Source organism: Zeus faber (genome assembly GCF_960531495.2).
Source record: "Zeus faber genome assembly, chromosome: 21".
NCBI classification, from domain to species: Eukaryota; Metazoa; Chordata; class Actinopteri; order Zeiformes; family Zeidae; genus Zeus; species Zeus faber.
In genome coordinates, this window is record NC_137208.1 from 19,652,453 (window position 1) to 19,676,541 (window position 24,089).

A 24,089-nucleotide genomic window follows, 5' to 3' on the forward strand; every position below is an offset into this window, starting at 1 on the left:
AAAATAAACGATTTATCACTCCTTTATTTGGGTGATGTTTTCTAGCAAACTCCTGAAATTTCCCCCAATCCTGAAGGAACGACCGTAAATCGGCATTTGATATGACTGCCTCTACCTCCTCTTCCTCCGAGGAAGAAACCTCTTTCTCCAACTGCCCCACTTGTTCTCCAGCTGTTGGAGTTCCTCCGTCGTTAGTTTGTCGTTGTGCTCCTTTACCAGGTCTTCTATGTCGTCTTCATCAATTTCAAGGCCCGGGTCCTTGCTTATAGAGACAATGCTCTCCATAACCTCCGATTCCGGAATGATTCCAGGCCAGAGTTTCCTCCGTGCAGCCCTCTAGGGTTCTCTTTGAAACCCTTTGCCAAGCCTTGCCGATCAAAGTGACGCCGACGAAGATGTTGTCGTGGTCCCTCCAAAAATCCCTCAGTCCTAGGTCGGTGCTTTCCGTGGTGTCAAAACATCTTTCAAGGGGGGCTTTTGTCAAATGTTTTTGGAAGTTGGAAATAACATGCTGGTCCATAGGCTGCAGTAACGGTGTGGTGTTGGGAGGAAGGAACTTTGTTTTCATATTTTCAAGCTAAATTCCTCACACAACTCGAGTCCAAGCTCTAGAGGATGACAGGATGCATTATCCGTGAAAACTGTGGCATTGAGGGGCAGATTATTTTCCACAAGGTACCTTTTGATTGCTGGACAAACAACCTCATTCATCCACTCCCTAAAAATAATGCCAGTGACCCGGGCTTTGGGATTGTATTTCCAACAAAGGCTTAATCTTCAGGTCACCACTCGCATTCGCACAAACACAAAGTGTGAGACGGTCCTTCATGGGCTTAATGGCCGGGCGTCGCTGACTCTTCGGCAGTGATGCGAGTCCTGTTTGGAAGCTTTTTCCAGAATAATCCAGTTTCATCGCAGTTGAATACCTGCCGAGGGCCCAAGCGATTTTCCTCGATGAATTCCTCGAATTCCTCAAGGTATTCTTCTGCTGCCGCCTTCTCTGAACCGGCTGCCTCTCCGTGAGCAACAGCACTGTGAATTCCCGTCCTCTTTTTAAGCTTATCAAACCAGCCGCGACTAGCCTTGAACGTCTCCTCTTCAGATATCCCGGCAGTTTTGTTGCCGTACATCGTTGTACAGTTGCTTTTTCACAAAGAATTTCTTCGGTGGCCGGATCTCCTACCAACTGCTTTCCATTCACCCAAGTAAGCAGCAACTTCTCAACTTCATCCAGCGGTTTTGGTGGAAACTTCGTCAGCATGCTTAACGCCCTTCGCAGCGTCAGCCTTCTTGAGCTCTTCCTTCTTCTTAAGGATGGTCGCGGTGGTGGAAGTCGTGCGGCCATATTCACGAGCAAGTTGAGTCACGCGCACACCGCGCTCATATCTTTCTTTGATGTCCTCCTTAGTTTCAATGGGAGTCATTGCCTTTTTCTATTTCCCATCATCCTTCTTCTTGGGACTCATCATGAAGGGTGAAAATAAGCAAAATACACAGCACAAACACAGTAAATATGAAATAAATATGGATAAGCCACGAACTTCGTGCACACACGATGTAGGTCACCTGCTGACTGACTGCTGACTGACTGCTGACTGACTGACTGCTGACTGACTGACTGCTGACTGCTGACTGGCCGCCGACGCACCAACTGCAAATTTCTGCGGTCGTATCTTGGAGCAGTCGGTCGCAAGTCGATACAAATTTTCGCGTCTATCGCTACTCGTATCTTGGATTAGTCTTAAGTAGTTGCAGTCGTAAGCCGAGGTTCTACTGTGTATATATATATATATATGCTAATCAATGGAGAAAAACAGCAACGACAAAGTCCGATAAAGCCGTAATAAACCAGTCGATGGGAACTCAGGTACTACATAGCAGCAGTTAACTGCTTTCATTCAGTGAGCATGGTCTCATAGACCAGAGAGTCGAGTTTCAAAATGTTTCAAATTCCACTTGAAATAAATAAAGAATGGAAACCAGCTCTTGTGTTGCACGATAAAAATCGCAAGACTGCTTTAATCCATTTCATTTGTCATTTTGCAGATCGAAGGGCTGCTCCAGGAAAACACATTTTGCTCTGAAAGTGACGACTATTCATCGTGGTGAAATGTCCTTCCTTGGACCACTCTTGGTAGGTACAAACCACTGCATACCAGGAACACCCCCACAAGACCTGTCGTTTTGGAGATGCTCTGAGCCAGTCGTCTAGACTATTTGCTCCTTGTCAAAGTCACTCAGATCCTTACGCTTGTCCATTTTTCCTGCTTCCAACACATCAACTTGAACAACTGACTGTTCACTTGCTGCCTAATACATCCCACCCCTTGACAGGTGCCATTGGAACCAGATGAGCAATGTTATTCACTTCACCGGTCAGTGGTTTTAATGTTGTGGCTGATTGGTGTGTGTGTGTGTGTGTGTGTGTGTGTGTGTGTGTGTGTGTGTGTGTGTGTGTGTGTGTGTGTGTGTGTGTGTGTGTGTGTGTGTGTGTGTGTGCGTGTGTGCACGTGTGTGGGTGTGCGTGTCTATAGTCACTGCAGATGAACCTACAAATACTAAGTAACACCCAAGGTCCCACCCCGTTATGTGGAGACCCCCTTGCACATTGTGCAACCCCCCCCCCCACGTCAGGATTTGGCACAGCACCAGCGCAGCCCCTCCAAGGATTTCCTTACAATTTGGCATTTTCATTAAACACTTTAAATCAAAAAAACAATTATCCGACAATTATTTAAAGTCTTATATTAATTTAAGACTGATAATGCATTAAACAGGCAAATGTAGAGCAGTGACGTAAATGCATAATGACTCTCCAATCCTCTGACACAGGCATAATTACTTTGTGACATGGACCATTGCAATCAGACGCAAAACAAGTGCAAATTGCACTCAGCAGCAAAATTTTATGGCCTTGTTTGCACCAGCATATCATTAGCACAATATTTTTTTGTGAATAGTATACTAAAAGGGCACACATAGTGGGCGTCGTTGAAGTGCAATTCATGGTGCTGTTAGCGGCCAGGATCCATTTCTTTGTGAATTAGACGCTCAATTTGTGGCGCTAGATAGACGGCAACTTCGGATTTGACACCATGGAATGTAGCCGCTTTAATTACGTCTGTGCTAAAATATACGCGACGCTGCCATCTAGCGTTTAGGCGGTCTATGTGCATAATCACAGACGACGAAACCATAAATACAAACACCGGCGCCATACCTACGGCGGCTATTCTACACAGAACTATAAAAAGATTTGTTCATTAGTAACAAATCATTCTTGAGTCTTTCATCACTATAAGACCTCAATAATAAGCACAGTCTTTTAGTGGTTTACAGGATACATTATTTCATTGTAAACAAGTTTAAACAGTCTCTCCATTTGGCCATTTAATGTGGAAAAGTTGCCGAAATTTCGCAAAATTACGATTGCATTCATTCTTCATTGCAAAATATTTCCTGGAGGGACTGGATAGTGATACTAAAGACATCTCATCTGTATATCCTGGCGAGATGTACGTCTTCGGTAAGATTGTTTTTAAAAGTGGGCAGGACACAACAAACAAAGAAATAACACTGATAATTACAGTGAACATGTCCCCGAAAAGCAGTCGTCACTATCCTCGGCGCCAACGAGAACATTGCTCCCGACGCATCTTTTTTAGGAAAAAAGTTCTGTATCGTTGCTGTCATCAGTGTTTTCCAAGCATTGACGTAAGGTCGGAGACATTATTATTATAATTTTAATGGATAAAATACATTAAAAAAATAAATAAATAACACAACATTTAAAAAAATATATATTATTAATATTATTAATAAATTATTCAAATTTGTATTAGTTATCTAATGTATTACTTTAATTAATTTAAAAAAATCGACTGTATCTATCCTCCTGATAAACGAGGGGAGAAAAAACACAACGTCCGCCCTCCTCCGCAGTGCCCCCGCGGTGGTCTCGCACGTATCACATCATATGAGCTCTAATTCAATTACTGTGTACACTTTCTCTCTCCTCCCCGCCCCCCCACCACCACCAAGCTGGTTTCCATGTAATGAACACACGCTGGGTATAGATCCGTCGCCTCTCGAGACGATATTCATCATTGGCCAAAACCCTGTTATTTACAGGAGGATTAAGTCATCAAGGATATTAGTGGAAATACTCTTTTTTTTTTTTTTTCCGCCATATGGAGAATGTCAGCGGTTTCATGTCACAGGGAAAGGGGGAAACATGTGGCGATAATTCAATCGAATTAGGTGACGGGCAACGGGGGACATTATTATATACTTCTTTTTTTTTTTACACGGTGTAGAATTATTAGCACCCGGGAACGAAGGGCCAGCCCGTTTCTATAAACACTACTTATGTGTATGAACATAAATAAATACATTTTAAAATGAGGGGAGAGAGTGAGAGAGATATGGGGAGGGATCAAAGGGTGACACAATGACAGCTGTCTGATTCACTAGCGAGCCTGTGTGTATGCGTATGAGAATACACACACACACACAAACACACACCCACATACACACACACACACCCACACACACACACACACACACACACACACACACACACCTACACACATGCTAGGGGTGACAGCACAAAGCATGGAATTTACATTAATAAGACTTCTTGTTTCCACCCCCCCTCCCCTTACGCAGACAAGAGATATTTGAAGCATTTATTAAATTATTAATCTATTTATTTATTCATTTAGTCAGTCAGTCAGTCATGTTTTTTTCATGGCTGAGAAGCGCAGTGTAATTTCATTGAGCTACCAGATGGTTGAGGGTTTAATTAACAACTTCAAAAGCAATAACTGGAGAGACGGCCAAACACACACACGCGCGCACGCGCACGCACGCACGCACACACACACACACACACACACACACACACACACACACACACACACACACACACACACACACACACACCCCGACTCAGACACACATTAATTACTTTCTGTGCAGAACTCCTTCGTAAGCACAAATAACTATCATCCACTCATTGCTATTTATTCACACTGTACCCAAATCAAACACGGAGAAGCCATTGTACTCATTGTGTGATTATCTACCCTCGACACACACACACACACACACACACACACACACACACACACACGCACAGTCTATAAAGCCAATAGAGGCTCTGGGGCTCTCCGATTGTAAGCCACACCCTGGTGATTGCTCCCTGCAAGCCTGTTGGTGCACTAACACCACAACCCGAGCACTAACCCCCTCAACTCATTGGCTGTTGCCATTGTTAAAATCAGATTTTTCGTTTAGCATGGTAATGGGCGCTCTCATTACCATTAGCATGGTGATCTGACGGTGTTGAACGGGGTTATTATGAGTGGCATGCCTTTCAAAAAGGCCTTTGGCAAGAGCTGTGGGTGGGCAGAGACGGTTCCAGGGTCTGGGACCACTGCCTTCGTCTGTCGATGTCTGCCGCTAAAGGGCACGCCGGCAATTTTGGCAGCCGCGTGAAATCGCCAACTCGTCATAACGATTGTGATAATAACGCGTATTATTTAGAATGCAAGGTGTATTTAAGACAAATTTCACGCTTTAGAGGAGGTAAACTGAATTCAACGGATGAGCAAATGCCCGACCAAAGTTGTCCGTAGAGACCCAAGATGGGAAAACACAACAGTGATCCCAGTTTTTGTTTTCTTCTAAATTGATATTTACAGCACAGGCACGGTGTAAATTGTGGAAGCATATTCAGGAAATTCCGGTCACCTGACAAGAATAAAGAAAAACTATTATCTACAAAAAGGTTTGACAGCATGTAACTTGCTTTCTTGTTGTCCTGCTTTTCACGCTACATTGGAAATGAATGCAAGTAATATGTGTCAGAAATGGGGACTGTCCCAATTGACCAACACATTCAGTCGCTTATGCCAAATTCTTTGCATACATTACCCTTGCATGGAATAACAAAGAAGTACAGAGTAAAATAACTCGACATTCTTAACAAAACAACGATCAATGTGTATCTACCTGGAACGGCCATGACCAATCACCATATTGATCCTTATAGGAAATTTTCTCTGCATTTAAACCATCGCTACTATCTAGAAACCACATCACAGTGCCCAGGGATCAACTCCAGCTTTTGAGTGGAGTGCCTCACCCCAACAGGCATGTCTTTAGGGTGGGACAACTGCCGGAGCACTGGTAACCAATGACAAAATGGGTCGAACACCCAAACACCAAACAGAAAGTCTGGTTGGAACGCAGAACCTTCTCGCTGTGAGGGAACAGGGCTACCCACTTAAAGGAGGGGATTCAGGGACTGAAGCCGGGCGCTGCCATGCAAGCCGCCAACTATGGTCATCGGGAGCAGTTAGGGATAGATAGATAGAAAACAGAAGATTACGATAACATTCAGTTCTCTAAAAAGGCTGTTTACATGTTGTTGTATGGCTCTGCGTACAATGTGCCGGGTGTGTGTGGCTAGCGTACACATTCCCTCATTGTCGGCCATTGTTTGCAGGGTAAACAGGACAAAGAGCTTCTTCAGATCAATGTCCTTGCTGCGGAAAATGTCAGTGCAGACTGTTCATTAATCTTTCGCCACCAAACAAACAAACAAACAAAGAGCTTTGTTAGATATTTGACAATCTGCCACGCTGTTGATGAATAATCCCTGTTTGCTCACCGAAACGGTGGGGAGAGAAGCGCTTACTGTACAACCTTGCCACCCAATATCAGCTCAAGTCCTCAATATCTACCTGGGTGTTAAACGACGCATCCCGACCGCAGGCGCGGCAAATCTTACCCAGCCACGGCAACTGTGCAGAGGAATCCATCTCTCTACAGAGAGGCCACGGTGAATGTCATACTTGCCAATGTTAAAGAAAGCAATTAGCCACTGTTGGCATGTGCTGGTCTGCAAGATGAGTAATGGGTGGCGAGGCGGGAGTGTCTGGCCCTGATAAATTCTGCTGTCGCACCCCCAAACTCCCCCCCTACTCCCCCAACTTATTAGCACAATGAGTGACCGTAGAGTGAGGGTTGGGGGTTGGTGACAGACCATAGGTGGTGCTGAAGATAAACCCAGATTGACAGCGGAGCGTGGCGGCTAAATGCTAATGCGCGGAGTGACATTTAGCCGCCTTGCCGAGCTGGCCCCCGGTTAGCTTGGGCGGCGCTGCACCACTGACAGACAGAGGCACACGGATGGAGCCGGGGTGGTGGGATCCAAAATACCGTCACACCACCAACTCTGTCTCTTTCAACCCTCCCCTTCATCTTCTCTTTATTGTTGAAATGAAAAGAAGATGGGGTCGGTGGTGCTGGTGGTGGAAGGGGGGGGTTGAGATGTTGTCATGAGGCTTTTATCGTGAGAGCGCAGGCTTAGCCAATGGCGGGCACTCCAGCGGCTGATGATAAAGAGGGCAACAGGTAAAGATGCCAACGCCAGGAGAGGAGGGCCAAGCGGGGGAAGACAATGCGGCGATGTTGTAGCTGTGGAGGAGAGGTTCAGGAAATGGTTTTCGGGGTTTTTTTTCGAAATCCTGTTTCGCTCTCCTATCAGGAGAAACTCGATGTTGGTTTCCTATCTTGGCCCTCAATCTCCAACGAGTCGCCAGATCATTACAGACAGGAGAGAAAAGCGTGTGTCACTTTTTGACTGCCGGTGTTAAGAAGCTGATTAGTGGTGGAGGCGGAGCAGCGCTCTTGACATCCACATGTAATGTGGGGAGGGATTGGGGCATTCGGTCCAAATATTTTTAACGTCTGCATGTCGTGGCAGCCAAAGGTAGTCCAGACTTTACAGACCCCACCTTTAATGGCCGCTTATTAGTCAATTGTAGTCTGTGGGCGTGTGTTTTAAGAGATTCCCGAACCTGATGTCTTCTGACTGCGCTGTTGCCGTAGGGATCGGAAGCTTGTGTGCGCATCCGAGGGTATTTAAAAAAAAATTTAATAAAAATTCTCATTAAAAGTAAGACGCAGATGCATCCTTCCATGTAGATATTGGCATTATTTTAAATAGAAATCCTCCCAAGAAAACTATCGAAAACAACACCAAAAGAAATCGCTGCAAAAGTTGGCTTGAGCCTCAACCACGGGTTTAACAGCCTCCCGTCGCTGAAGCACACTCAAGCTGCTTCCTAAACAGTCTTGTCACTCAAAAAATGTTTTTTATTACTCATAAGTCTTTTCAAAAGTACTGATAATTTGCATAATACTCCCTGCCAACAGTAATTCCTTACACGAATAGTTACATAACTTTTCCATTACACCCCACAAAATTGGTAGAGGGCTCATCTTTGGGTGTATTCCCACGAGCTTCACATTGCCGTGCTGTGGTAGTGGGTGTTTCACGAGGTTGGAGGTCGTGTCTTTCCAAGTGCAAAGAGTCTTTGGAGGAATATCGTTACATACAAACAGTGTTCTGGTACTACCATCTTTCGTTCGGACAAAACGAAAGTCTTCCTCTTTGGGCTGCTCCCGTTAGGGGTCGCCACAGAGGATCATCTGCCTCCAATAGCTTCTGTTCTGCGCATCTTCCTCCCTGACACCAACCGCCTGCATGTCCTCCCTCACCACGTCCATGAACCTTCTCTTTGGCCTTCCTCTTTTCCTCCTGCCTGGCTCCTCCATCCTCAGCATCCTTCTCCCAATGTAACTCTCATCTCTCCTACACACGTGTCCAAACCATCTCAATCTGGCCTCCCTCACTTTCTCACCAAACTGTCCGACCTGAGCTGCCCCACTGATGTACTCATTCTTAATCCTGTCCGTCCTTGTCACTGCCAATCAAGCTATGGCAATATTTCGGGGCGGGCCAATTCCACGATAGCCCTGAACAGATTCGAAAACCGTAAAACGTACCCTAACTGTGGTGATCGGGGAAAAAAATGCAAGTTGTCGAGGCAGTAAGAGGAGCTACTCGCTTTTATGGTGATAAAAGGATGTGGAGGACAATTACAGACAATTACAGAACAAAAGTAAGAATGTAACGGGTTTTTTTGGTGGGAGGTTACTGTAATATTATAACTGAAATTTTACTTGTAGTTTGTTAGACGACTCGTTACTGGGGAAAATACTATTACGGCACTGCCCGACACTGTTCGAAAAGTTCTGTCAAACTCTTGTACATTGTGAGTCATATTAATTTGATACTTTTTTAAAAAGCATACATTTTCTGTAAACTCACAACCAAGTGGGGAAACATTCATAAGTTAAGTTCTCGATTAAAGTTCAATGTTATGTGAGGGAGGAAATCATAGTTACAAACATATGACAATGACAGAGCCGTAGGTATAAATGGAAATAATAGTCATTTAACACCCAATTATGTGTTTGTTCATTTTACGCTTTTATATCTCAATTTTGGAATCCGTCATGTATTTTTGAATTATTTGAAGGCCTGTAAAAGTTAGCTGGAGTGGGTTCCATTTCCAGTCAAGATCTAAAGATGAATTGTTTAAATTCAGTAGTGAAGCTATTAAATAGACAAATAACATTTCTAACTCTTAACTCTTTAAGCTCTCGAAATGATCGTTATGGATCGTTTGGGTTCTGTACTTATTGAGCAGAAATACAGGAATGATCTATAGGAGTGAATATAGGGCTCAGCAGCAAGCAAGCAAGCACACATTAACTATTATGATTACATTTGTTGCCGTATGACACAATTATTTTAAGGAAAATAATATTGAAAATGGCGATTAGAATTGAAGTCACACCCCTTTTTTAATCCAGTTGCACTGAATTTAGATTGTGGCAATGTGTCAAGCTTCTACGAGTAGGAGTGCTGATCTGATCAATGTTAAGCTCTACAGACTGACCATGTGTCAAAGTCAACAATCAACATACTAACAAACCCTAACATACTAGGCTTCCATCACCGACTGAACATAATTAGTGGCACGGTGGCGCAGTGCATTGCACTGCTGCCTCACAGCAAGAAGGTCCTGGGGTCGATTCCTGCCTGGGGCGCTGTTGGCACCGTGCTCCGGCGGGTTATCTCCCAAATAGGAGCCTTTCTGTGTGGAGTTTGCATGTTCTCCCCGTGCTCACATGGGGTTTCCTCCACCTCACGTCAGTAAGGACCCCCACCAAAAACATGCACCCATCATCGTCTGACCAGCAATGGACATTTATCACCTGGTCCACGGGCGCGTCCACGTATGCTGCCCACTGGCTTTGCCCCAGGAGGAAGGACAAGCCAGGATGGGTCAAAAGCAGAGAATCCATTTCACCGGCCACCATCAAAGCATGTGTGTGTGTGTGTGTGTGTGTGTGTGTGCAAGCATGTGTTGTAGTGTGGTGTGTTGTGTGATGAATAAAGACTGTTTCCTCTTCTTTCTGTTTCTAATTAACCAAATAGCTCACACACATAAGACTGTCTGATATAAAATTCAAGACAAAAGTATTCTCATAAATAGACATTAAATTGAAATAAGAAAAATGTACAGAAAATCCTCTTCAGGAGCTAAAATGTAGCACAAATCACTAAAATTAACCAAACTAAAATAATCTTAGTTGTATGGCTGAGGAGTGAAACTATCTTGGAATGTTCTTGCTTAGGAGCAGTAGCTGATCTACGTACGTGCTCAGATGTAAGCACGCTCCTTTGGGCAGGGATTGTATCACCAGTGGGTTCGGGCACACCGGTCCCAGGAACACAGAGATGTCTTCTGGCCAGCTTGGCCAAGGCAGGGTATCCTGGCTTTTGAGATTTCAATGGGTCCTCAGTCAGTGGAAGTGGCAGGGCCCCTTCATATGGTTTCACCTCCTCTTAAGCTACGGGAGTTGGCGACACCAATTGAGCGTTGACGTTGCTGAACGCCTGCCCAGATGATCCTGCAGACGATCCCGTGCAGGCGATTCCCTTCGTTGTTTACGTGGGTTAGGATGGTCACTCGTGTCATCGGGTTCGTCCTGCTGCCCTGCGTCGATCTCCTGGTCTGCTTCTGCCTGTAGGGAAACATGTTAGATCCACGTAGCTTCAAACTAATTTTCCGCGTGACTTTCATGCAGCGTTTGAAATAATTCAATATTAAAGACAATACACTGCATGTACTGTATAGCGTCATAGCGTCAGAGTAACCTCCCATGCACTTGCACTGTCAGTCAGCCCAATTGTCTACAAGCCTACACAAACAAAAATGCACAAGGAGCCTACATTCAAATGCACTATATTGTTTTAAACATGCAGCCTCAGACACTACTCTGGCACGTCTCCTGGATGTCATGTTGGGACAGAAATCTCAGCGTTTGAATTCTGGGATCAAGAGCTGCAGCAGTGCACAAGGTGCTCTTCTCCTCCACGGATTCATATCTCTTCGGGAGATCTTGGTGGACGGTGCTCTTGATCGCCCTGACCATCCGAGACCCACCGATGGGGTCATTCAGCAGCCGGGCCTGGAAATGGAGCAGTGACAGAATATGGAGTTCTTCTCCTCCACCTGCATCGGCCTGAGGGGCCATTTCCTCGGCACTGGTTACATCGATCTCGGTCGCTGTGCTGATGATGTTCTTCTACCTGATGGATGATACAATTTTAACATGGGGTTTAAAATAGAACCGAATATAACGGACACAATTTTGAGATGAGCTTGGAGAAAATTATTGAAACGGTACCGATTGTATCAAAAATAATCAAATATAAGCAGCTCAGCCGATGCAAACATTTTAGAGAAAACGAATGAATGAATAAAGCAAAATGAACAAAAAAAGAAACCAGGGGACAGAAGGGCAGCACCGATAGCAGGCACTGTTCCAACAAACTGTGAAATCAGTCTTCTGCTTGTGTGCAGGGGGCGCTGTCCAGGAGCGTCTGGTGGGATCCGCCTCTTCCGAGAGGACGAGCTGGTTGGTGTTTCCCCGTCTGAGAGCACCAACCAGTTTCAGGGCGTGCTGTTCCGCTGAGTTTAAGGTGTTGTCAGTAGCCGGCTAGCTGGTGGTTCCATAGTTATAAGGACGTAGGTCCTTGCAGATGAAGCAGACGTCGTAATCTTTTTGGCTTTTTCCGAGTTGCTTGGTAGTTTTGCCGGTAACGCTTGATATCAATGTGCTCGTCATTAGTGTTAGTTAATAAGGTCCTTATAATATACTTATTAGGGGTCCATCCCGTAGGCACAGAAGACCAACTGTAATTGTTCGGATTTTTGTTATGCTCTGAATTTTTCGGGGTAAAAAAAGGTCCGGAACAGGACGACCGCTCGAGCTATGGACACTGTTGAGGTGTCGTTAGAACCAGGATGTCACAGACATGTCATGGTTCAAGTTTCATCCCAATCAATCCCTATACGGATTAGAAAATAGTGTAAACCGACTAAATTTGACCAAAATTTGCCAAACGTTCGCGCTTCACCGACACGCCAACATTCGAAAACCTTCGATCGGGTACAATAAGACGGTTTGTGACATCATCATCCAATTTGCTATAAATGTGTAGGTTGTGGTTCTGAACGTCCATGCGCGTGGTGTGCGGTGCGTCGTGTAGACTCCATCACTCTGTGGTGGTTTAAGGTTACAAAGCAGGCGTGTATGTGTGTTTGTGTATCGTCTTACCTGGTAGAACTCTGCAGGGCTGTTTGTTTGATATTTTATCTCTTTGGTCTTTTTGTTGAAGACATTCTATTCCCATATAACCCCGTGTGAGATGCGGCGTTGCAGTCCTCCTTACTTTGCCGGATTTATGGGTGTCGTAAGATACAAAATCGGCGAGTGCACGATGAGTTTTATGTTCTCGTAACGAATTGGAAAACTAGTACCCTGAAAATTTGTAAATAATCACGTGAAAAAAAAGGTCAACCATTTCCGGTTTCATGGAATTGTAACCCATCGGAAAACCCGGACACAAACATTAAAAAAACATGAATCCACAGAAACCCGAGACAACGTCGAGTGAAGTCCACCCGACTGTGGGAAGGAGTGATGCGTTCATGTACTAGGACCACCATCTCTCTGTTGCTGTGCTCCATGCTGGAAACTGCCAAGCTGCTCGGGCATCAACGTCTTTCAATAAATTGTCAGTTGGAAGCTGAGAGCATCGCTCAAACGCTGGCGCTTGATTGGAGGAGAGCTATGACATCTCAAACAGATCGCATGGGGCTGCTGCCCCCGGGGCGCAGGGGTTATGTGGGGGGGATTCCCCTCATCAGTGGCCACTTTATTAGGTTTCTAGTACCGGGTACCTTGCTACTACCAGGTAAGGGAAATTCACTCTGTGAAGTGAGTACTGGAGGTAAGTTATGGTAAAGTTTTATTTAGGAGGATTTAGATGTATATTTAATACAACACAGACAATTAATCCTATTAAATAATTATAGAACCCAGAATCGCGATTGTGGCGCCGCCCCTTGCGGCCGCCTGCGCGAGCACCGCGTGTCGATTACGCACATTTGAGTATTTTTCGAGCTTATAGAGCTTGTGCGTAATCACCGGGTGTCGTGACATTTCACTGCATATATGTACGACCGTATGTGTATGTATGTGACAAATAATCTCTTGAACTTGAACTTGAACTAGGAACGTGTCGAAAAACTAGAATCCTAGAAGTTGTAATTAGTGACGGAAAGAAGCCTTCAACATGTAATTCTTCACTAACACGACTTAAATTGACTCTGTGAATTGCTGCCTGCAGCTATATTAAACATTATCATTGTTTTTAGACAATATACAGTAAGTGTTGATAATAGCATTTATTAGCATTTAACTATGCACATATTAACAGTTAACTATGCTATTATTTAACTATGTACTTGTTAACAGTTAATTATGCTTTTATTGGTGTTAAGACTATATAAGTGTTTATTACAACATTAATTAGACGTTAACTATTCAGTTAATTATGCCTTCTGCAGCTACCACATCTAAATTGGGAGCAGTGCTATAAGGTAAATAAATCCTTTATTATGCACTTATTGACATCTGACTATGCTTTTCACAGCTCCAAAATGAACACTACATGTGGTAAAGGTTGATCAAATTTGGGAAAAAACAACAACCGTATATGAATACAATTTCTTTAGCGTTGACGCACAAAGACAATTTTCAAGACAGCTCTTTTGAAATCTTTTTTTTCTCTACTTCATCACTTTCACAGCCACATGCTGCCACAAAGAGAATGTTATATAAAACATATCTTCAAACAGGCCTTTGAAAAACAAAGTGCATTCTTAGTACAATTACAGATACAGTATCTTTCAAACATTGAGGTAAATTGTATATTGTAAAAGATATTCTAAAAGCGTCATATAAAACATCACAAATGACATCAACACAAGTTGGAACCGACAGCCATCAACCAGTTCAATAACAAAATATGATAATAATAAGAATCCCTTAAGTATGTAAGGATAAGCGCTTCCCTTCCGCGCCGTGATGCCACTAGCAACCACGCCGACCAATCAGGAACGGCCCCATTATGTGAACGAAATCCTTCGCGTTTATTTCATCTTCTTGGTGCTCGTGCGAGCGGAGCATTGTTGACACAGTTAATCACAGTTAGTCGGCGGAGTCGCGACTTCAGACCTCCTTGCTCACATGTCCAAAATCAATTCGGAATCAAAAGAGATTGGCTGACGTTAAGCAACGGCGCATAAAAGTCATTCGTTTTTGCCACAGAAGTACTCGGTGCAACACAGAAAATGCTCTGTAAATAAGCGCTGTGCGATCGATGGCCTGACTGTGTTTCCTTTAATTTGTCGTATATTAACACAGTCACCCCTTCTCTCTTGCAATTAAGTATTCGCATTCAAGAGCAGTATTACATAATGAATTCTTGTTATTTTGAAGGATATAAATGTTTATTATGCTCCATTATTGAACACAATACTTTGTGATCCTATAAGACACAACGACCTACAAGAGCACGTGCGTGTTTTCCTTACTTAAATGCCGCGTCGGGTTTAATTAGCTTCAAGCGACGACGCCGGAATGGATTTTTGTGCGGACTGCAACTCAGGTAAGTAGTGTTTTACTCTGGCCGGGCATGGCGAAAAAGACCCCCAGGTTATCATTACAAATTGCGGAGTAAGGTTTTACCGGAGTCAGCAACTGGGTAGTAAATGTCTGATGCCCCTGTTCAGACCCTGGTGACTTGTTTGCTGATTTTAAATCCAGATGGTGCCTGGATCCAGTTGGAGACGGATCGCTGTTCACACCTGGCTCACACAAGGAGTCTCTACACACGTCTTGTGATCTAATTCAGCTTCCCTGCTCAATATGCCGATAACCATGTATTCCGCTCAAAATAATATTTAAAAAAAAGTATCTATATATTTAAATTTTAGAAATGAAACTTTACATTTTTTTCCTTTTTTTTTTTTACATAATTTCCATTATATGTATATATATATATATATATATATATATATATATATATATGCAGTTCTTGCTTAATTCTTTGGTAAATTTTTTTTTTTTTGAGTAATTGGTATAAAATCCTACATCTTAATTTTTCCCCGTCGATGCAGCCACATGGGTGCGTTCAGGCAAAACCCTCTGCTTCCCTGACCTCCAAGCCTCCCTGACCCCCATGCGTCCCAGACCACCTCACCCCACCTTCTCTTAACGGCAGGTGTGAACAGGGCTGCGGCGATGACCGCGTTTCTAGTCGACGGAACGCCGCCGGAAGGGAAAAAACCGTCATTGGAGGGGAAAAACGAAACAAAACAGGATGATGTGTACAGGAAAGAAGGGCTTGTAGTTTCTACCTGGGTCCGAATCGGCGGCCATTGCTGAACCCATTCCCCGGTCGCGTTTCTGCCGTTAAATTTAAGACGTCACAACTGACCATTTAAGTTTCTTTCCATAGGTGCGTGCAAGAGATGGAGACAAAAGGACGAGACTGAATGACTCGCACACACACACACACACACATACACACACACACACACACCTCTGTGAGTGCCTAATGGGTCCTTCCTTTAGTGGTGAGCGGAGGTAATTAAGAAACACCACCGTGTGTGTGTGTGTGCGTGTGTGTGCGCGCGCGTGTGTGTGCGTGTGCGCACGTGTGTGTGTGTGTGTGTGTGTGTGTGTGTGTGTGTGTGTGTGAAGAGGTGAGGAATGTGGGGGGGGGGGGGGGGGCATTGATGGACAGAAGGGAGCGTGAGGTGGAGGGGGTGTTCCGCTCAGGTCTGGTCCTCTCTTTAATGAGGACTCTAATCAACCCTGCAGACGCTGCCCCGAGACCCCCCGCCCGGGTTCATTAAGTCCAAGGCAAAAATATATAAATAAAAAGAAAAACGGCAGCCAGCCAGCGGTGGGGGAGGCCGGTGTCGGCGGAGTTTGAGGGAGCGAAAGCGAGAGGAAGAGGAGCTGAATTATTATTATTATTTTTTCCTTTTAACCCGATTGGTCGAAACTAAGTGATGAGAGCAGGGGAGAGAAGAGGAATAAGCACACGGGGAGATCGGAGATGACGGAGAGATGTGAGGATGGCATCGACCGCCCGACGGCTCCAACACGCCTCCCTCCCCGCTGTGCGCACACACACACACACACACACACACACACACACACACACACACACACAGTATATCCCCCTGCCAGGTGTGTGGTATGTGTTGCATAGCGAAATGTTTGGATATATTATCTGTCCCTATGTTCACCGTGTCCAGCTACAGGAACTGATATCAGCACCAACTTCCTGTGGAAGCTGATAAGAGAAAACTGACAGATAACCCCACCCATGGCTCAGTGTCTCCCTTCGCACGGCGTGTCTAAGGGAGAGAGAGAGAGAGAGAGAGAGCGAGAGAGAGAGAGATTTTTTTTCGATTTTTAAAAACCATTTATTTGCATATTTTCAAAGGATATCTCCATCAATAAGCATTCATAAGAGACAAATTAAACATCCAACACACAAAAAAAAAAGGGAATTAGAAAAAATAAAAAAAACAATAATAAAAATAAAAACAAATAGAACACAACAATAGAAGAAAACAACAAACACATGCACCTCGAGCACATGATTGAGGGAGAGAGAGATTGAGAGAGGGAGAGAGAGAGTAAGAGAGAGAGAGAGAGAGAGAAAGAGATAACATCTAGTGACACGTGCGCACCGGGAGGTGAGAGTGCAGAGCTGGACTGGGCCTTCAGCCCTGTTGTTTGTCGTCCTCTCACATTGATGGGACACCAGCAGCGCGACACACATGTAGCTTGCAGCGTCTTCCCAGCGTCTGTGTGCATGAGTGTGTGTTTATATGTCTGTCAGCAACTCGGGCGGCTTCAAAAACTCGACGTCGGGGTCAACAAATAATACTCCTCAACCAAACATGTCCACACTCTTAGTGTGTCGACTTAAGTAAAGTTACCCTTACTTAAAGTGGCAATCCGTCAGATCATTTTGTTAAAAGAAAAATTATTGTCATATTTATTTTCCATTTTGTCCCCCCCATTCACTTCCATCCCATCCCATTTTTAGCTTGCACTTCATCAGAGAAAGCCATTTTATGTATTTAATTCAATGCATGTGATCCTCTTTACCCTGCCGCCGCGAATTAAACCCGTGTAACTAGTTGTGGTCAGTAAACCGTGGATATATTCACAAAAAGAACATTTGTTCACTGAAAAGAACAGCATCCTGGGACGAAAAACAACAACAACAAAAAACACATCTCCATCACCTCAAGCTAGGAAACCAGCAAATCAATCGATAAGAAGAGAGCAAAGTTTGGAGACGAGAAAGTGGAAAAAACCTGCAAGTTGGAGAATAAATAGCTGAATTTTGAACCGAATTCTGGGCCTTGTGGTGGATCCGGTGGATCGTCACTTTCAAGATTCTTCTCACCTTTGGGTTTTTCGGAACCTTCTCTATGAAGCGATGGGGGGCAAAGCTGCCATACGCCTCTTTTTATACAATAGCAGCTGTGCCACGGCTCCATCGAGAGGCTTTCGATAGCTCGGGTGGAAAAGAAAATAATGTCGCATCGACAAAACAAAGTCGCCAGAACAGCGTAAAATCTTCGCTCCCCGTCAGGGAAACTAAAAAAGCGGCGCCACTGCGGTGGCTTCGCCGCCGAGCACGGCCTCCGCGCTCTCTGCCGAGAGTCCCGTAAATAACCTCAAGAAGGGTGGCGCGGGAAGAACAAACACTCATTATGCCGGAGACAAACATTTTCAAATTGTTTCCTTCCAAACAAAAAATAAATAAATAAATAGATTATAATAATGATAATAATAATAATAATAATAATAAAAAAACAAATAAATAAAAATAAAAAAAAGGCACCCGGGGGCTTTGGAGAAACAAACAGCCAAATCCACCAGGAAGCTTAGAAGTCGTCAACTCGCTGCGGGCTCATTTTTTTTCCCGGGCTTTAAGGATATCGAGTCGCCTCCCGTGAGCTCTGGGAAAGAAAGAGAAAATGTAAAAATCGAAAAAAAATAAAATGCTCCCCGGGTCGCACCACATTAAAATAATCACCTGTTTTGTGTGACTAAATTATGGAAAGCGAGAGTGCATTATGACTGAACAAACAACTGTTTTTAATCCCACACGTGTAACTCGATTAAAAGCAATACGACGACGCTGCTTCCTTAAGCGGGATGTGGGGGCGCGGCGGTGGCAATATTGGACGCAAACTTTGCCGCTTAATAAAATTTGTGCATTTAATAAGCAAATTATTCTAATCAAAAACCTCTTGCCAATCCAATTAGCGATAAATTATAATCTTATGATAAATTATCTTGTGTTGACAGCCTGGGGGAATGCGGCAATCAAACATTAATTATTCAGTGGGTAATTAAGTTCGTTGGTGTTTTTCCTCCCGCGCCCCCGCCCCACCCCGCCACCTCTCTTTAAGTCTGGGCGCGCGTACCAGGAGGTTAGGCGGCCGAAAGGCGGGCGGCACGTGGAGGTTTCCGCTTGAAATGAGCCCTGGTGAAAACCGATCCAACGCTCGGTAGCCTTCTTTGGCGATTCCTCAAGGTCACAACCTCGGTCCATCCTCAGAATACCTGTTCTCACTCAGCTCTACACATACTACAGCGGGTTAAAACCAGCATACATCACCATATTGGGCTTACTAGTTTTCATAGTGCTACCAGTTAGCATAGTGCTACCAGTTAGCATAGTGCTACTAGTTAGCATAATGCTACCAGCTAGCATAGTACTACCGTATGTCTCTTGGATATAGATGAGTACAAAAAGTACAAAAATCGACTGCTGTAACAGTTGCATTTCTACAGCATCTTAGCCAGCCCGGCGACACTATGAAGTGCTGAATCAACGCTACACAGTCTTAATAGACCCATCAGACCGATCATTTTTTTGTTTTTATTTTTTTTCGCCCAACACCAGGGAATTCCTGGTGTTGGGCGAATGTAAAAACGGCGAAAGTAACCCGAGTCTTGTTTGTTATTTTACAGTTGTTTTCTTTCACGACTTCGGTTTTATGTGGTCTCAACTGGCTGAGCTTTCGGCGGAGTAACTTTCTGTGCATTGTAGCCCTACATCAGTCTAACATTAGCGGAGGATAATTAGACAGTGATTCATGAATGTGTCGATGTGATCCAGCCAGTGTCGGTCCATTTGTAAAGCAGAGGCTTCATACTGACAATGAGTGGTGAGTCTTTGTATACAGTACAATATGAAAGCGTATGTATTGTATTTACATGTATCCACGATTCTCAATGAGTGGAATTCATAAAGGACAGCGGTAGCGACGCGAGACGCGCGAATGGATCGATGGCGGTGAACGACGCAGGAGTCAGGAGACGCTCGCGAGGCGGCACGGATCTCGCTCGCGAACGGGAGCCACGAGTCACAAAACGGAAGGAGGAGAATGACCAAGCATTGCACTCACGCGAGGAACGGGGCGCTTGGTGCAGTTTCGCATCGGACGCCACCGATCCCCAGTTTGCGTTCGCCCGAAACCAATCATTTTGACGGTACGAAATCGGGCGCCCCTCGACGCCCCCTCGACGCCCGTCGCCCGCCCCCACGACGACGGCATCGAACGGACGAGTCGGAAGAGAAGCCGAACCGGTCGATCCGCGCAGAGGCTCTCTGGGAAAAGAGCCGAATCTCCAAACAGCCGAGGCGCCCCGTCGTCCCTCGGCGGGCGCCACGGGCTGGGTGAGACGTCCTCCTGAGGACGGCCGCTGATCACACTGTTGACTACATAGAGGCGGTTAACCTGCGCAAAAATGATGAAGCAGCCATCGAGCGACCGCAGCGTTGACTGTTGACTCGTTATAATTGACAATCCGAGCCTTTGCCCCCATCCCGCCAGAGAGACAGACAGACAGACAGGTGCGGGATTGTGTTCTGAAAATAACCGAGCCGGCCCAGATATGTCAGGCGGGGGTTGAAAGGACAAAGCGCGTCGGAGGGAAAACAACGCCAGCATTCATCAAGTTCAATTACACGGAAAAGACATCAAACTTACGGAGGAGACAAGCTGCAGTTTTGGGGGGGAAGGAAAAGGGGATTTTTGCACTGATTTATTTATCTATTTTTCCCACCCCGACTGAGGGGGTGGAGGAGGAAGAAGGCCCATTACAGACAACAAAGATTTGGATGAAGACATGAGGAAGATTAAAGAATCAAAGAAATAATGAGCTCTAACCGTCCCCCTTTGAGTTGGGTTCTTCCCCCCAACGTTGGTTGCTTTGCTGTAGACATCTATCACATTCTCCCGCTCCCCGTCTCGCCCTCCCTTTCGCTCTCCCTTTGTGAGGGATGAACGCGCGGCGTGCTGCCGCCATCTAAAGGCGGAGGGCGACTTTGCCGAATCGCCGCGAAACAGCGTGTGCGCGTGCGCGCGTGAGAGACGAGGTATAAAGCCATTAAAATAAATAAATCACATTAAAAGTAACACATTTCATCCCATTACTAGGACTATTAACCCCGGGCAAAAAGCAAAAAAAGTGCCTGTGTGAAATCCTGAGGAAACCTAATAATGGCTTCAAAGAGGCGCTTTTCCGTTTTTTAAAAGCCGTGTTGGTTGGCGAGTGGGCGTCGGTGTCGCGGTGTCTGAGTGTCGGCCGCGTGGGCGAGCTGCCGGGGGGATTCGGGCGGCAGGGCTCGATTTGGCCGATTCCACGCTCGTGAAAAGAGAGGGATGGAGAAAATCCCTTAAAACTTTGAGGACCCGAAGGATCGAAGCGACTGGAAGACGCTCTCCCAGGCGTAACCACGGCGGTATCGTTTCCCCTCGGAAAGCCCTGCGCCGTACGCCGGCACTCCGTTTCCGCCGGTCGGAAAAGAGGTCCGGAATGGGCGTGCATATGCAGCGCACCGCGTACGTTTTTGCGCACACACACATACACACACACACACACGCGCGCACACACACACACACAGTGGTTTAATCAGTGTGGATGTAGTGTGGAGGCCCTTTTTGGCCCCGCGGTGCCAGGCCGCATTGTGATGATGGCTGCGCTGGCATATTGATGTCAAGCCTTTATTGTGTGGGTTTATGGCGAGGAAGGGAGGGTTGATTATCCTGTAACCTTTCCACCCCTCTGCCTCCCGGGTCTCTCTCTCTCTCTCTCTCCCCCTCGCTCTCAGATAGCAACGCTGATGTGTGTGTGTGTGTGTGTGTGTGTGTGTGTGTGTGAGTGTGTGTATGCGTGTATTTAGACTAATGAAAGAGCAGCTTATTGCCCAGAGCAGCTTATTGTGTGCAGGTCAAAAGGAACTCAAAGAGACTCATGACTGTGTGTATGTGTTGTCGTGCGCACGTTTTTCATGCTGCTCCCTGGCAGTGGTTGTCACGCAACGAGACGCTGCCTCCGTCCCGCGCTCCACCAACTAATAACTGAGATATTAAAGTTGGAGACGCGGGGGAGGGGGGAGAGACAAGACGATGGAAGCCAACGAGCGAGGGAGGATGGGGTGAAGTGGGAGAGTTAAACAAGAACGAAGAATTGTTTATTTGGTTGGAGACGGCACCAGATCCGCCATTAAAAACACTGCCACAGTGCGCACGGGCGTTTGCAGGGCGCACACACCGTGGGTCTGTAGGTCCCTAGGCGAGATCCTTAAAAAATGTGAGCCCTCCCCCAAGCGGAATTTTACCCTTACCCAGCAAAATCGTACCTGACAGTCGAGACATCTGAACAATCACCTTAACACACACACACACACACACTCCCTCCCCTGGTGGTGGAACCATAATATTATTGCTGTAATTATTATGAACCAGCATATACCTTTTCCCTATTTAACTTAATAGCACACTGACAAATAATAACAATGGGCAGATGAAGAAAGACAAAGCTGGTATTCGCAGTGCCACCATTCAGTAACCATTGTTATCCAAGGCTAATGCACAAAAACACACAACATGGTGTAACGGTCATGAGGTAACGTGTTACACGCACTCACTCACACACAAACACGCACAGGACATTTAAACAGGCTAATGCAAGTTGCTGTCTCTATTACGGTTTTGCTGGTTGCTTACAGTACCCAAAGTAATTGCTTAGATTATAGTATCAAAACCGTATCTTTTGTAACCATGCCTTAAACAACGGAGCCAAAAGTACGAACACATTTTCTGCTTTGCAGCCACACACTTCTTGCCGAGCACCACGCCCTTCCTTACATTAGACACTTTGTTCAAAAAAGTAATCTCTTGCAGTCATTCGGAAAACACTTCAAAACACTATTCAAAATGCAAAACATACCTGAAATCGGCAACACCCACACACCCACGTGAAAACACTTACACTACACACTTATTGAATACCAATCAGTCTTAGCACTTCAAATGGGCCTCGGGTAAACTACCCTCCTTGGTGAGAACTTTGCAAAAATGGAGGCAGTGAGATCGAGAGGAAGTGGTCGAGGAAGAGGAAAAGACGGAGGCCAGAAGACAGAAAGCAAGGCCCCGTTCACCCATGAACAGGACCTGGCCATTGTCAATATAGTGTTGGCAAACAACACCATCCGCCTACATCCACTACGAGAGCAAATCATCGCCGATCACACGACATTCCATAATATCAGCTGTGCCGGTGGATCAACACTCTGCGTCAACACTAACTTACGATGAAACAGCTCTACTGGGTTCCATTTGGGTTAGGGTTAGAGTCAAAGACCTAATGGCAGTGGATTCAAGATTCGAGATTCAAGATTGAAAAGGTTTATGCATCACATACACATACATACTTTCATACGTATATGCAGTGAAATGTCAATGCAACGCACCCGGTGATTACGCACAATATGTTCTAGACTGAACACAATAGCTTCCTAAAAATTTCTATTTGACTAACTAACTGATTCCTAAAACGCAACGCAGTAAGTAAGTCGAAATAATATAGAATAAAATAAAATAAGAACTCAAAGATAATGCAGAGTGCAGGTACAAAATAGAAATAAAGGTAATAGACTTTTGTATATGGGACAGGCTACTATGGTATATACAGATATTTGCAGTGAGTATGGAGATATACAGTACAGTATACAACAGTACAACACAGCAATAAAGTAACACCGAACTGAACAGCCATACAGCACAGTATGCAGTAACCCAGAACAGTGATACAGTATGCAGTACAGTATGCTGCATACAGTACAGTAAGGTAGTGGGGCTTGTGTGTGTGGCTCAGTGAGGACCCCTGGTGAGTTCAGCGTTGGCAGTTCTTATGGCTTGCGGGAAGAAACTCTGTCTCTCTCTCTCTCAGGATTGTGTCCTATTGGCACTGCATAGATAGATTCAGTGGTACCGTGGTTCCACTTAAAACGGCCTAACATAATTCAGAGCTTTGCAAATTACTACATGACCCATGGGGCAATTGTATCAAGATGCATGACAAAATGGCACAGAATTGTAGTTTCTAGGATTAGGGTTACCGCCAGGGTTTAAAACGTTAATAAATAATTGCATAAATAATATGCAATGTCTATAATAATTTGTTTTTGCTCATATAGAAACCGCAAACCCTTATGATATCAACCTTTTTTGAAGAAAAACATGTTTTATCAATGATGTCATGGTGACTACACTACCCATAATCCTACGCGTGACAGCGATGTCTCTGATTGGTGGAGCTGGCTGTTACCGTGGAAATGTTTACCCCACTGGCTGATGGGTACACAGGCGCGCAAACGCTGATATTTATATCCAGTGAAATTGTATCTATGAATG